This window comes from Phyllobates terribilis, unplaced genomic scaffold (assembly GCF_046119375.1).
Source record: "Phyllobates terribilis strain yellow unplaced genomic scaffold, ASM4611937v1 Scaffold_9__5_contigs__length_417890890, whole genome shotgun sequence".
NCBI lineage: Eukaryota > Metazoa > Chordata > Amphibia > Anura > Dendrobatidae > Phyllobates > Phyllobates terribilis.
Window position 1 is genome coordinate 297,812,834 of NW_027362769.1, and position 15,807 is coordinate 297,828,640.

Consider the following 15,807-nt stretch of genomic DNA (forward strand, 5'->3'; position numbering starts at 1 on the left):
TACTCCTTCTGAAGGTGCTGCACTGATCTACTTCCTCCACCCACTACATGGTTCCCCCACTCTTGGTTCCCCCCCTTCCAACCAGGGGGCAGGGCTCAGCATTGTACACTTGCATCTTGCCCCTGCCTGCTGATCTGGAATGGTGTAGTGTTGGATGGAGGTGGGTAGGTCCCGGGCAGTACTCCCTCCTTACCTGAGAGTGGGGCACCACACCTCTGGGTGAGATGCAGTACCTCTGTGGCGACTGAACCCGCTGGGGCGCCACATACCCCCCTGGTAAAACACAGCATGTCCGCCGGCTGGAACAGAGCAAAAACACAGGTGTTTAGACATACAAACTTTTTAGATGCGTCACATAGAAAAACAATAGGTAGATAACTTTTTCTTCCCTTTATGGGAGGCACATTTTTTTAAACGTTACAGGTTTCTATTAGCATATAAAACATTATAAAAGCACTTTTAATAACATTCTTCTTCATACTCATAAAATATTTTTCCTAATAAACACATTTTCAGCAAACTACAGTGAGATCCATAACCGGGTGTCCATCTCACTTATGAAGGTGCAACATGAGAGACCTGTCCAAAAACCCTCAACGTAGGCCCTGGGCGTGGCTGCAGGGCATAGGTTATCCAACTGTTTGACCACGTCTTCGGCCACTCCAAAGGGGTTTTTGTTCAATAGTCTTTTTATATAAAACCAATAAGAAGCACTTTAAGAAGTGCAAACTATTTACAACGGAAAGTTTTTAGCTGCTCACCGTCCACAGGCTAAGTGTCCTTGTAACTTTTTCGGGTATACTAACACATGAATAAGCTTTTAAAACACACACTTGCTGATTAGTACTATACCCTTCCAGGTAACTATTTACATATTTCTAGACTAACAGTTCAATAGTGGTGCTCCCTCCTGGGAATCACCTGTCCACTATAGGCTGGCCCAGTTGGGTCATCAGCCTCGGACAGCAGAGGCATGTCCTCCTCCTCCTTCACTCTGTGAACATGGAGGGCATACCACCCCCGTTCTCCATGGTGACGGGTGTAGGTGACTCTGTCTCCGGGGTACTTAACTGCAGCCGGAGCAGAAGCTGCTTGTGGACGGCCAGAGTCAGCAACACCAGAAGTCAGGGGCATGTCCTCCGCGCTCGCCTTCTGCACATCAAGCGCGTACCACCCTCTCTCTCCTGAGTATTGTGGTAACCAGGCCGCTCCTGGGATGTATGGCATAGACAGTGGCATTATGAGGGCTGCGGCAGCACCTGCTGTTGGAGCTTCTCCTAAGATGGGCATCTTTCTTCCCCCCCTAGTTCACCCTTGCTGGGGTAGGACTCACCGCTCCGGATGGTTATGTCGTCACTCCTTGCACAGCTGGTCACCGAGACTGCTCTGTTGGTCACTGTACAGTCGCACTCTTGCTGCACAGCTTCTCACACTTGTGTTGTATACACAGAGCTGCAGCAGCTGGGATCACACAGCACAGGGCTGCAGCAGCTAGATGGATGGGATCACACAGCCCTCTGCAGGGGAAGGCGACAATCTCCCCCCTCAGTCTGATGCAAAGGGGAAGGCTGGCACCTTTCAGCCTGAGTTACAGACAACTCTGGTACAGTTTATGCAAGCGGGAGGGGCCTATTTTGGCGCCGTTTCTGAGGCTCCGCCCACGATGGGACACCCCACATATCATTAACTCCGCATGTGCTACAGTAATGGCTGCGGTTTATACAGCTATACACAGTCTATAGGCGCACGAGACCCGTGACAACGGGTTGGTTCATCCTATTCGTGACACCAAGTTGACGCGCCCCCTGGGGCCATGGGGTACGCGGTAGCCGGGTCGGTCGATGCTGGGGGATGTCACAGTGGCAGTGACCCGGTCCGTGACCCAGGGCGGTCAATAAAAGGGGAATAAAGTAATAGAGGAATTAAGTTTTTAAAGATAATGTTCGTGATGCCACCTGTGGTATGCGGCTATATGGGGCCGCTGCTGCGGTGCAGATCCTCTGGAGCTGGTGGTGACGCAGCAGAATTGGTTCAGCTCTACACAGGCAGAGCTTGGCCCCAGGGCAGGAAATAGTGATGTTATGAGGTAGATGTTGCTGGTGCTGTGTAGGTCAGGGCTGGTGATGGCGCAGCAATAATTCTAGGACACAGCGGGGATGCAGTCTTCAAGGTTTTACTCAGTTGTTCAAGACTCCAGGTTACCAGTGCCAGTGTGTAACCTCCCACATTGTCTGCGTTCACCAAGTAAGTGGTTCAGCAATCTCTCAAGTCTCTCAGGAGTACTTAAATGGGACCCCGTTCTATGTTCCTTCCTCGGTCGTCTTCCTGCGCTGGCTCTCACCCTCCTGCCCTGCGCCTCACAATCAGTGTCCCAAGCTGGTAGCCTTGGATCTTGTCGGGCGACGTGCAGTCCCCTGAATCCTATGCGGCCACCTTTTCAGTGATGTAATTGTGGATTTGGGCAGCTGCACATTGAAAGTAGAGTAGCCTCCGGTTATCTAGCTGAGCCTTATAGTTCTCCACTAATTAGGGGCCAGTCCCCTCTGCGGCCTGATCCCTCCACACCCGTGTAGATTCGGGCGCACGGGTGGCTTCCTGCACTTCTCGTGCTCTGGGATCCCCTCTGTCTCTCTGGAGCATTCCCTCTGCTCCTGTCCTCTCTGTCTGTCCTCCCGGGCCTCTCAGTCTAGGCCCGCTCCTTTCTCCTCTCCTCCTGAGCAGAGCTCCTCCTGAGCTCAGGCTCCCAGGTTTCTCTCCTCTGTACTGTCCTGTCTCCTTCAAGATGGTTCCCTTCTTATACTCCTTCTGAAGGTGCTCCCCTGATCTACTTCCTCCACCCACTACATGGTTCCCCCACTCTTGGTTCCCCCCCTTCCAACTAGGGGGCAGGGCTCAGCATTGTACACTTGCATCTTGCCCCTGCCTGCTGGTCTGGAATGGTGTAGTGTTGGTTGGAGGTGGGTGGGTCCTGGTCTGTACTCCCTCCTTACCTGAGAGTGGGGCACCACACCTCTGGGTGAGATGCAGTACCTCTGTGGCGACTGAACCCGCTGGGGCGCCACACTATAATAAAGCAAGTCGATCATTATTGGATGCTGAAGTCACCTTCTTCTGCTTAGATTATGTATTTTTTCAATTATGCAAGCAATAATATTGTGTTCCATTTACAAGCATTCCAAAAACTGAAATATAGCTTTGAATGAGAACAAAACTACCCTGCATGTTATAGGGTTAACAATTAGTTTCTGTTCTTTTCTATTCCTTTCTTTGTCCTCTGCTGAGCTCTTAGTTATAGCCAGAAGTAAATGATTTAATTGAAAGCATATATGGTACGCTAGGCTGATGACATGTATGTAATAAGAAGACAGAATGAGACTTTCCATAATTATGTTGTCAAAACAACTGTTGTTTTCTCATTGATTTAGTGGAATACAATTTTCCATCATGTAGTGCGCTTTGCTTTAGCACAAGACTGGCATACTGTTAACGCTGATACACACTGACATTGATCTAAATTCCCACACAGCCAAAGATAGCTATAATTATATATGTCATTTACCACTATGATATATATGTCTGAAGCTTTACTGTGGATACATATTGCACGGTTACGGTGAGGAACTCTCGCTCTAAGAAGTCCCTTTAATTATAACTTTAGTCTTACATCAGGTGCGGAAAGTGGAGCGAGACATGACAATTACAAACACGACTCTGCATCCTCCCATCTTCAGTCACTGGTCCCGAGATTCATACAAAAACGCCGCCATCGTTTTGTTGCTAATAAAGTCTTCGCTTGTTGTAAACTTCATCTGTAATAGTTCGTCGGAGCCTTGAGGTTTATACTGGATCAGCATCCCGGTCGCCCGACTGTTCCCCCCTCCAGGAGTGAACCCTTCTGTGAGGATCTGAACTGTGGAAATCCGAGCAACTTCGATTTCATAATGGTTTTCCCCATCTAGAAACAGATATCGGTGGTTGTTTTATAGAGACGACACATGACTGTTTCAGACTTCTCGTAGGATCCCTGGGTAATACTGAAGGTGGCTCCGTGCATCAGGACTTTCAACTGCCGATCGTAGAACTCCATCTCTTTCTGAGAGATGACAGAACACTCCCCGCACTGCAGCACGGGGTCCACGAAACACATCTGTGGCAGAGGCACTTTCTTACTGCAGCATTTATCGCAGAAGCATTTCCCGCACCTCCGGCAGTGATGCTTCCTCGTTATGAAGTCGAATTTGGCGTCACAATGCATACAGCGGGGACACTCTTTATCCGGTATCCACTGAGGTTCCTCCATGCTAAAAGGACTCCCCAGCGCCCGGTTCTTGGGGAGCATGCGGAGCCCGCTGGGGGAGCGGACCAGCTTCTTTCCATCTCGGTCGGTGGACATCTTTACATCTTTATATATGATATATATGTGTAAGAGGGGGGAACTATTATCTTTGGTGCATTTGCGCTATTAATTTCTCTTGTGCATAAAATGTATTAACCTACTTATTCTATAGCCAGAAACTAATACCTGGTGATTACTTCGTTATTTTACATAGTGTATCTGATGTTCTTTATTATACGTATAGACTTTATGTGAATAGTATGTACACATTGTGGTAGAAGGCACTTATGGGCTCCTCTCTTGTAGGAATGGCAGTCCGCCATATTTCTGGAGTGTTTTCTATATCTATGGTGAATTGGGGTCTGGTTGGGCAGAAAATATACTGTACAACACCTACTGGGAGTCGTAATATAGGCATAGTCATAAGCTGTTTCTCAGGGCCTACTTTTTATTAAAGGGATCTACATACGGTAGTTGCCAACATTTCTGGGTTGTTTAGTCCTGATTACAACCCTGCCCCTCCTGGTAACCCTCACTTCCCCACAAAAACAACCAATCCGAAATAAACTCAGTCCCTTTCAGCCTAGGAGTCCCGGAAAATCTTGGACAGTTGGCAACCATGGATAAACTAAGGAGAACTCCTGTAGATTGCTCCACTATTCATTATATGGACAAATGAGCCCTAATGGCTTACCGTGGGTATGGAAATTATTCAGACCCCTTTAAATTTTTCATTCTTTGTTTCATTGCAGCCATTTGGTAAATTCTAAAAAGTTATTTTTTTCTCATTAAAGTACACTCTGCACCCCATCTTGACTGAAAAAAAAACAGAAATGTAGAAATTTTTGCAAATTTATTAAAAAAAAGGAAAAACTGAAATATCACATGGTCATAAGTATTCAGACCCTTTGCTCAGACACTCATATTTAAGTCACATGCTGTCCATTTCCTTGTGATCCTCCTTGAGATAGTTCTACTCCTTCATTGGAGTCCAGTTGTGTTTAATTAAACTGATAGGACTTGATTTGGAAAGGCACACACCTGTCTATATAAGACCTCACAGCTCACAGTGCATGTCAGACCAAATGAGAATCATGAGCTCAAAGGAACTGTTCAAGGAGCTCAGAGACAGAATTGTGGCAAGGCACAGATCTGGCCAAGGTTACAAAAGAATTTCTGCATTACTCAAGGTTCCGAAGAGCACAGTAGCCTCCATAATCCTTAAATGGAAGAAGTTTGGGACCACCAAAAGTCTTCCTAGACCTGGCCGTCCAGCCAAACTGAGCAATCGTGGGAGAAGAGCCTTGGTGAGAGAGGTAAAGAAGAGCCCCAAGATCACTGTGGCTGAGCTCCAGAGATGCAGTAGGGAAATGGGAGGAAGTTCCAGAAAGTCAACTATCACTGCAGCCCTCCACCAGTCAGGCCTTTATGGCAGAGTGGCCTAACGGAAGCCTCTCCTCAGTGCAAGACATATGAAAGCCCAGATAGAGTTTGCTCAAAAACACATGAAGGACTCCCAGACTATGAGAAATTAGATTCTCTGGTCTGATGAGACGAAGATAGAACTTTTTGGTGATAATTCTAAGCGGTATGTGTGGAGAAAACCAGGCACTGCTCATCACCTGCCCAATATAATCCCAACATTGAAACATGGTGGTGGCAGCACACCAGACAGGACGATTGGTTGCAATTGAAGGGCACATGAATGCTGCAAAGTACAGAGATATCCTGGATGAAAACCTCTTCCAGGGTGCTCTGGACCTCTGACTTGGCCGAAGGTTCACCTTCCAACAAGACAATGACCCTAAGCACACAGTTAAAATAACAAAGGAGTGGCTTCAGAACAACTCTCTGACCATTCTTGACTGGCCCAGCCAGAGCCCTGACCTAAACCCAATTGAGCATATCCGGAGAGACCTGAAAATGGCTGCCCACCAACGTTCACCATCCAACCTGACGGAACTGGAGAGGATCTGCATGGAAGAATGGCAAAGGATCCCCAAATCCAGGTGTAAAAACTTGTTGCATCATTCCCAAGAAGACTCATGGCTGTAGTAGCTCAAAAGGGAGCTTCGATTCAATACTGAGCAAAGAGTGTGAATACTTATGACTATGTGATATTTCAGTATTTCTATTTTAATAAATTTGCAAAAATTTCTATATTTCTGTTTTTTTCAGTCAAGATGGGGTGCAGAGTGTACTTTAATGAGAAAAGAATGACCTTTTTAGAATTTACCAAATGGCTGCAATGAAACAAAAATGAAAAATTTAAAGGGGTCTGAATACTTTCCGTACCCACTGTATACTTGTGCTTGCTCACACATAACAAATAATCAAGCACAATAGATTAGCACATTAGGGAATAGAGAACATTCAGCTTGGCGCTATCTTCTATATGGCTATTACAGTTATATGAAAAAGTTTGGGCACCCCTATTAATCTTAAGCTTAATGTTTTATAAAAATTGGTGTTTTTGCAACAGCTATTTCAGTTTGATATATGTAATAACTGTTGGACACAGTAATGTTTCTGCCATGAAATAAGGTTTATTGTACTAACAGAAAATGTGCAATCTGCATTCAAACAAAATTTGACAGGTGCATAAGTATGGGCACCCTTATCATTTTCTTGTTTTAAATACTCCTACCTACTTTTTACTGACTTACTAAAGCACTTTTTTTTTGTTTTGTAACCTCATTGAGCTTTGAACTTCATAGCCAGGTGTATGCAATCATGAGAAAAGCTACTTAAAGTGGCCACTTGCAAGTTGTTCTCCTGTTTGAATCTCCTCAGAAGAGTGGCATCATGGGCTCCTCAAAACAACTGTCAAATGATCTAAAAACAAAGATTATTCAACATAGTTGTTCAGGGGAAGGATACAAAAAGCTGTCTCAGAGATTTAACCTGTCAGTTTCCACTGTGAGGAACATAGTAAGGAAATGGAAGAACACAGGGACAGTTCTTGTTAAGGCCAGAAGTGGCAGGCCAAGAAAAACATCAGAAAGGCAGAGAAGAAGAATGGTGAGATCAGTCAAGGACAATCCTCAGACCACCTCCAGAGAGCTGCAGCATCAACTTGCTGCAGATGGTGTCACTGTGCATCGGTCAACTATACAATGCACTTTGCACAAGGAGAAGCTGTATGGGAGAGTGATGCGAAAGAAGCCGTTTCTGAAAGCACGTCACAAACAGAGTCGGCTGAGGTATGCAAAAGCACATTTGGAGAAGCCAATTTCTTTTTGGAAGAAGGTCCTGTGGACTGATGAAACCAAGATTGAGTTGTTTGGTCATACAAAAAGGCGGCAAAAAAACACAGCATTCCAAGAAAAACACTTGCTACCCACAGTAAAATTTGGTGGAGGTTCCATCATTCTTTGGGGCTGTGTGGCCAATGCCGGCACTGGGAATCTTGTTAAAGTTGAGGGACGCATGGATTCCACTCAGTATCAGCAGATTCTTGACAATAATGTTCAAGAATCAGTGATAAAGTTGAAGTTACGCAGGGGATGGATCTTTTAGCAAGACCATGATCCAAAACATCGCTCCAAATCTACTCAGGCATTCATGCAGAGGAACAATTACAATGTTCTGAAATGGCCATCCCAGTCCCCAGACCTGAATATCATTGAACATCTGTGGGATCATTTGAAGAGGGCTGTCCATGCTCGGCGACCATCAAACTTAACTGAACAGGAATTGTTTTGTAAAGAGGAATGGTCAAAAATACCTTCATCCAGGATCCAGGAACTCATTAAAAGCTACAGGAAGCGACTAGAGGCTGTTATTTTTGCAAAAGGAGGATCTACTAAATATTAATGTCACTTTTCTGGTGAGGTGCCCATACTTATGCACCTGTCAAATTTTGTTTGAATGCAGATTGCACATTTTCTGTTAGTACAATAAACCTCATTTCAAGGCAGAAACATTACTGTGTCCAACAGTTATTACACATATCAAACTGAAATAGCTGTTGCAAAAACACCAATTTTTATAAAACATTAAGCTTAAGATTAATAGGGGTGCCCAAACTTTTTCATATAACTGTATACTAGACCGCTCATTGTGAAGGAAGGACAACTCCGACAGAGTGCTTACAGAAAAATTGTGGTGCTGTTGCAAAAAGCAAAAGCGCTCACCAAAAGATAAAAATCATATCCTTTTATTGAATTGTAGGTTTTAAAAAAAAAAAAGCAAAAGGTTGGTGAGGTGTTAGCAGGCAGCATGGCCTGGCAAAGCATCAAGGTGACCAGGGATTCCCAGACAGTATCCCAAGTTGTTACTTGCCAAGCCTCAAACTGTGTAATGTGTGTGATCTTTGCATGAGAGAGGAAAAGAAAATATGCGGTATCATCCTGGCACTGCAGCATATATGCGATACCGTATATTTTCCTTTCCTTTCTCCTTTTTCCTTTCTCCTTGATGCTCAGCTTAGAATGGCCCTTGACAATGCCATCAACGGGAATCCCTAGTTCCATTGACACTTTGCCGGTCCAAGCTGCTGCCTCCCCGGCTTTTCCTGTTTTCTGGTTTTTAAACATACAATTAAATAGAGAAGATGGATTTTACCTTTTAGCAAATGCTTCCGCTCTTTGCTATTTCTGTCGATAATACATAAGCAGATACACCAAGAGGATATTCTGGGGTTTTATACTCAGATTGATGGGTGTGCCGATATAGACAGTGCATCATGTTACCTAGGTAAATCTGAAATAACAGTGATCATAGCAAGAAAGCAGGGTCTGCTAAGTTTCTACTATATGCTATATTGAGTGTAACTTCCATTGTAGTGAGGAATATGATATCCAGATCCCTATCCACTATTTTACTATGTCAACTGAAGATGAAAATGAAAAAGGAGCTTTGGCTTACTACAAGAGGGATTGGAATCAATACGCCACACTTTCTAGGGAACCACAGCTCATGTAAGATATTCTGACACCATCAATTAACAAACACAAATTGACGATCTACAAACTGAATTGCCCAAAAATGTTAGAAATAATTTACAAAAGATCGCACGTCAAAGAAATGTTGTAAATACATTAATGATCAGATCCACTTAATGCTTTGTATTTTGATGCAATCTTGTTACATGCAATTTCTTTTTTTCAAACCAAAACTAGAAATTGATCTGAAAATAGCGAAGTATAAGGGTGTTTTCACATACAGCAGATCTGTTCCTTACATTTCTACATCTAAATTGAGCTTACAATAGTCCATTCACATGTTGCAGAAATAAACCTAACAAATCTATAATTACAATGACTAATATCTACAAATATGATTTTCTTCATTTAAAGAAGCACTCCCATCAATGTTTTCATCCTCTTAATATATTGCAGTCATCATATTATATAGCGCTGTGTACTTACAATTGCTCATTTTGCCTTTCTCCCCAGTAAATTCTTCTTTTCTCTCTGCTCCATGTAGAAATAAGAAGTGTCTTTTCCCTGCATTCATCATTTCCCTTTTCATCTCCTGACCCAGCTGCTCCCTCTTACCCCTGCCATGGACTTTTGCAGCGACTTACGACGAATACAGAGAAAATTGACCTGTTTCTACATATAGCATAGAAGGTTTTAGCTAGTCAGTTTTTAATCACGTGATGTCATTGACCTGATGGAAAAACGAGTAATTAGCTGGGTAGAAAGGCAAAATAAGCAATTATAAGTACACAGTGCTATATAGTTTGATTGCAATATATTAAGAGAATAAAAATTGTGATGGGTATGCTTCTTTAACACATTGTACCAGATATTTTGCATGCATTTTAGCAAAATGAACTAGAAGTTAATGAGTCTTATGTGAATATACTTATTACAGATGAGTGTGGTACATCTATTATACACCACCCATGGTCTATAATATATGTTATTTGCAAATAGAGTGTGCAAAAAAAATGTTGTAATGCTCCATCACTTACTATGCTATGGGGATATTGTACCCTAGAAACATAGTACTGTTATTAAGCTACAGCTGCTGACTATGAGCTGAAGCATTTCATACATTGCTCTCAACATATACCTTTACATTAAAATTTTGCCTGAAAGGTTTAGCGAAAGACAACTTTACTTGGAGCTAACTTTGGAGCCAATCACCTGCCACTAGAGTCTATTTTTTGAAGTGTGGATTCATATCTAACATACTGAGCTTTGTTGATGACATGTGGGGTAACATCCACCTGCATCATTAGCTGTGTATATGTTCTGGTTAGATGAAGGGTGGGCCCTCAGAATCTTGTCCTCTGGTGAGCCCAAAGATCCCCATTCCAATATTAGCTTTTATATCACTTTTAGCCTGTTATGTAATTAGATTAATGGGTTGAAAATGTTTAGGAACTTTTTAAAGGAAGACTCCAACCAAGCATATTCACGTTATTATGTACATAGTTCAGAGTCTAAGGGGGAGTGCTATAGTGGTGTGCATATCCTCCATCTCATGTGTGGCACCCCGAGGTCTGGTTGCCACAGTGGCAGCTATGTCATGTCTGAAAGCAGGTGGGAGGTTCACTGGTTGGGGACAATTAGCATGCAGCACCTCCTGCCTCAGTCCAGGGAGGGGAGAAACCTGCCCTTTATAAACTGGATCTGGGGCGGGGTTAGAGAGACCAGTGAGAGACCAGCCAGAGTCTAGTTCCAGAGACAGGGACTGGTCAGCAGCAGGTGAGTAAGCAAAGATTGCTGGAGTACTATTTTAAACACATATCAAATGATGGTGTAGTACAAAAAGTTTTCCTATTGTATAACGAGTGTAAATATTTTATTATTTTTGTAATACTTTATCATAAAGGGAAAAATAACCATAAATCCGTTCATAAGGATATAAAAAATAAATGTACCTTCCTATTAAATTACACATGTCTAACATATACACCTGCAAAGTCTCTAAATTCAAATGCCAAACATGTTGACCAGATGTCGGCAGGTGCATGTCATATAATTGGTTTCTTTGACCACTGACTCCCATTTAAAGATTAAAAAAAGGATTAAGTAGCATAGTTGACTACGCTTTTCAATGTTTCATGGACAAAGGAACATTAACATCTCTGGAGATGAACTTGTAACCTTGAGATCGTTGATATTTTTCAACAATTTTGGTTCTCAAGTCCTCAGACAGTTCTCTTCTCCGCTTTCAGTTCTTCATGCTTAGAGTGGCACGAACAGACACAATGCAAAGATTGAGTCAACTTCTTCCCTTTTTATCTGGTTTCAGGTGTGGTTTTCATATTGCCCACACCTGTTACTTGCTACAGGTAAGTTTGAAAGATCTCCATGTGCTTGAAACAGTTATTTACCCACAATTTTGGAAAAGTGCAAACAATTTTGTCCAGCCCATTTTTGAGGTTTTGTGTGAAATTATGTCCAATTGGCCTTTTTTCTCAGGTTTTTTTTGTGTTGTTCTAATGCACACAAAGAAAATAAACATGTGTATAACAAAGAATGAGTAATTGCAATAGTTTTCTGGGAGAAATACTTAATTTCATGGAACAATTTCAAGGGTGCCAACATTTTTGACCATGACTGTATGTCTCTCTCTTTAAAGGAGTATTCCCATCTCCAAGATCCTATCTCAATATGTAGTAGTTGTAATAATAATATTAGCAAATACCTCCAATTAGAAATGTAATGTAGTATTTTTTATTTGCTGTGTCTCTTTCCTCATGTACACGCATTGCAGAACGTTAGGTATCCATGGTTACGTCCTCTGATAAAGTGACAGTTAGCTAGCTGCTAGTGGTCGTAACCATGGATACCTAAGGTCCTGCAATGCCTGCACATGAGGTAAGTGGCATAGCGAATCAAAAATACTATACTACATTTCTAATTGAAGGTATTTGCTAATCTTATTATTATTACACCTACTACATATTGGGATAGGATCTTGGAAATGGGCATACCCCTTTAACTATATTGATATGTATGACGTATACATCCAAAAGTACACTGCACAGTTTGTCTTTTTTTACTCTCTGTAAGTACACAATGAAGGATCTCATACCTGTTGGGTCGGATAACACTATTAACCTGCAGATATAGGGTTAATTTGCAGGTTAATAGCGTTAGGAAGGTGCCGTGTCACCGTACTGAAAGTGCTTCACCTGGAATAAAATGAACTTTCTTTTTCTTGGGAGCTGACAGCTTTTAGTCACAAAGGTGTGCCGGTGCGGCTACAGCCACTGCTCACTATACTATGAGCAGCAGCTGTAAGCACTTTGACTGACAGCCAGCTCTGCAGTCCATCAATGAAGAGGCAGCTGTCAGTCAAAGTGACAGTGAGTGATGACTGTAGCCATGTGTGACTGAAAGCTGGAGGCTCCTGGGAGAAATAAGTTCATTTTCTTCCAGGTGCTGCAATTTCAGTACAGCAATCTGGCACCTTCCTAACATTATTCTGTAGATATAGGATTAATCCACAGGTTGATTGCATCTCATGATGGATAATGCTATGAAAATTGTTGAATTTTTCATTGAAAAATATTATTTGCTAAATCCAAAATACTTCTTTCAATGCAAGAACATGTCTCACTTGAAAGGAACCTGTCGAGTGAAAAACGCTGTTAACGTCCAGATATAGAGTTTATCTGTAGGTTAAAAGCGTTCAGAACCTGTTCGACGCCTGCACTTAGAGCCCCTATTAACTCTCTTCCCCCGACAGTGTTCGGGTTTCAGTCATGGCGCAGGCACAGGTTTCGTCACTGGCCTGTGTATAGAGTGGGGCGGCTGTAACCGCACCCCTGGCCCTGACTGATAGTCGGTCCTAATGCTGAGCCAGCAAATATGTTGCTTTTGCAAAAGTTTCACAAGGTCAAGTAAAAACTTGGCTAATTTTTAGTAGTGAACACAGACCAGTTGTTCTTCCATCTGTATATAGGAAGAAATCTAAAGAAGCCTGAGCTAATATCCCGCAGTTTAGTCTTGTGTCCATATTCCATATGTACACGGCTTATATCCAGATGACCTGCCTGCGGATTTCCAGCAGCTCCTGCCCTTGTTCTGTGACTCTGACATCCGCATTATTTACCACAACATTTAAAGCGTTTCATCCCAGCATGACAAGTTTCCTTGCAGATAGTTTGTTCACTTTTATTAGGGCAAACAGACAAGTGTGAAATACAAAATCCCTCTCAGTGCTGTACAATTGCAAGGAAATGGCCTTTATATTTATTAGCCATACCATTTTTGTACAGGTTTGCAGGCATTAAAACATATGGGAGGATGATAATATTCAGAAATTGAACAATCAATCACTTCTACGGCCTAGGAATTCCTAACCTAGCAGAGGTAATTTGATTACCTTATTCAATGAAAATCAGTGGCCATATCCATAAATCAAGCGAGCATGGCAGTCTAAAGAAACCTCTTTTTATAGTGTTGTCATTGGAAGATTCAGGTGGCAATTTTGCAATGCTGTGTAGGTGACATAATTATTAACCGCATTTATATAGCATGCCTTCAGTCTGACCCATTTCACTACAGACATTGCTTTGCTGCAAGTTTCACACTTATTTCCCAGCTGGGACAACATGGAGTGTGATAAATCAATGATTTTCAGACAGCCTTCCATTTATCAGTAATATTTAATCAGGGTAAAATGCTAAAATTACAAAATATAACTAAACTCCTCCAGACTGATACCATAGATATATACCTGTACATATGTCTGCACATATCTGCATGCGTTCGTCCATCAGCTAATAACAAACAGAAAATAATGACATTTCTGTAATACTGCATAATACTCCATTACTCAGTCATTAGACCCGTCTATAAGGCCCAACAACTGAGTGTCACACACATCTGTGGTTTGCCATCTAAGTATGGACAGTGATGAATGGACTGGCTGTGGATCTCCTGACTCGAAATCAACAGTCTCATAGGCATATTTGAGGCTGTTGAATTCAGGCCCGGAGACCAATGGCCAGTCCTTACATTGTGGTCGGTACTTGAACCGCGTAACATGGATGTGTTAAACCGGTATCCTACAAAATCTCAGGATTTCTATAGCATTGTTTAGAGCACATACAATGTCAAGGATTTATTGTTGTAAGGCTTGGGTCACACCACCTTATTTTCTGTCATCCGAGAGAATCGGGTCAAATATGCTAATCACACTCTGATCACAGCTTGATCAGAGTATGATCACTGTGTGATCTGATTTTCTCAGATGAGAAGATGGAGAAAAAAATTCTCTGTACTCTTCACTCAGTCTGTTCGTGAAAATAAGACTGCACTCAGATGTCAATCGAGTGCAGCCCGATTTTTTATTTTTTTTTCCAATGGACTCATTGACTTGAATGGCAAGTGCGATCTGATAATTGGATCCAACTCGGGCAATGCGGCTCGGTCTGATGACAAAATTGAACATTTATACGGCAACAAAGAATAACATTGGGCCGAGTGCTATCCGATGTTTTGTCAGATCACACTTGGACCAAAAATACAGTCATGTGCACATGCCCTAAAATACGGCATTTTAAAATACAACAACATATTGAAAATGTTACCATATTTCTCAATATTGCTCACACAGCATGCTTGCTAGACGCTTTTTTCCTCTTCATGCCACCTCATTGCTGTGGGACTTTACATCGTTTTCTTTACAATTTACTAATGAGATGTGTACTTTGTGATGTGTGTTTAGTGTGAGCCCTTGGAAATCTTCCAATGTGTGGCTAAACAAGGAGGGTCTTTTTGTCCTCCATCAGGCCAGAATACATTTGTATAGCAAAAATAAAATGTGATGTATAGTGAAGTAGGCTATATGATTTCATATGACAGTATCTAAATAAAAAAAGGATCTACTAGGTCAGGTTACATCGACGTCTGACGGCACGATACGACCACCAATCAGTAAACTTTTACCGATCAGGGGTCATATAAATACCTGTTTATGCAGGTAGACCACTGAGCGATCTATACTACACCGCTCAGTGCCCATAGGCTGTCATAGCTCTTGTCCGTGAGAGTCCTGTTTATCATGATTTTTTTGTGCTGGACGAAAGATAATTTCACCTGATGAACAGGCGCTTTGCTCATGACTTCGTAATGTGTGACTATAGGCCTGTTGTGCCCATTGAAACCCTTCAACTTATCTATTAAATAAAAGCACAACACACTGCGTGACGTTGGAAGGTTAAGGCCACAGCAGCCTCGTTTATTCAATAAACTATAATAACAACATTCTTGAATAACCAGCAAAAGGAGGCAGGGGGGGTTTGAAGGTTAAACCCCATTTAAAACGTGATGCAACAACAGCTATTCCCCACCGCCCCCAGCTGTCTGCTGCCCGAACCAAGTTGTCCCGCTGGGACCTAGCCCAGTAGGGACCCGCCTCCACTTTAATAACCTTCAAACATCTCGGGAATCAATCCCGGCACTGGACTTCCACCGTCCTTCAGTGCAGCCACCTCCTTCAAAACCCCCCTCCTTTTACGCCGATTGCTGTGACAATTAAAATGAAATTACATTAAC

General features: G+C 42.5%; 1 protein-coding gene and 1 pseudogene across 1 annotated transcript in view; one reads left to right on the forward strand and one right to left on the reverse strand.

Moving 5' to 3' along the window:
- CAVIN2 (caveolae associated protein 2) overlaps window positions 1–15,807 on the forward strand; it is an 89,496-nt gene that overhangs the window by 12,177 nt on the left and 61,512 nt on the right. The gene's annotated exons all lie outside the window — the stretch shown is intronic.
- On the reverse strand, window positions 3,732–4,398 carry LOC141162717 (zinc finger FYVE domain-containing protein 21 pseudogene; annotated as a pseudogene).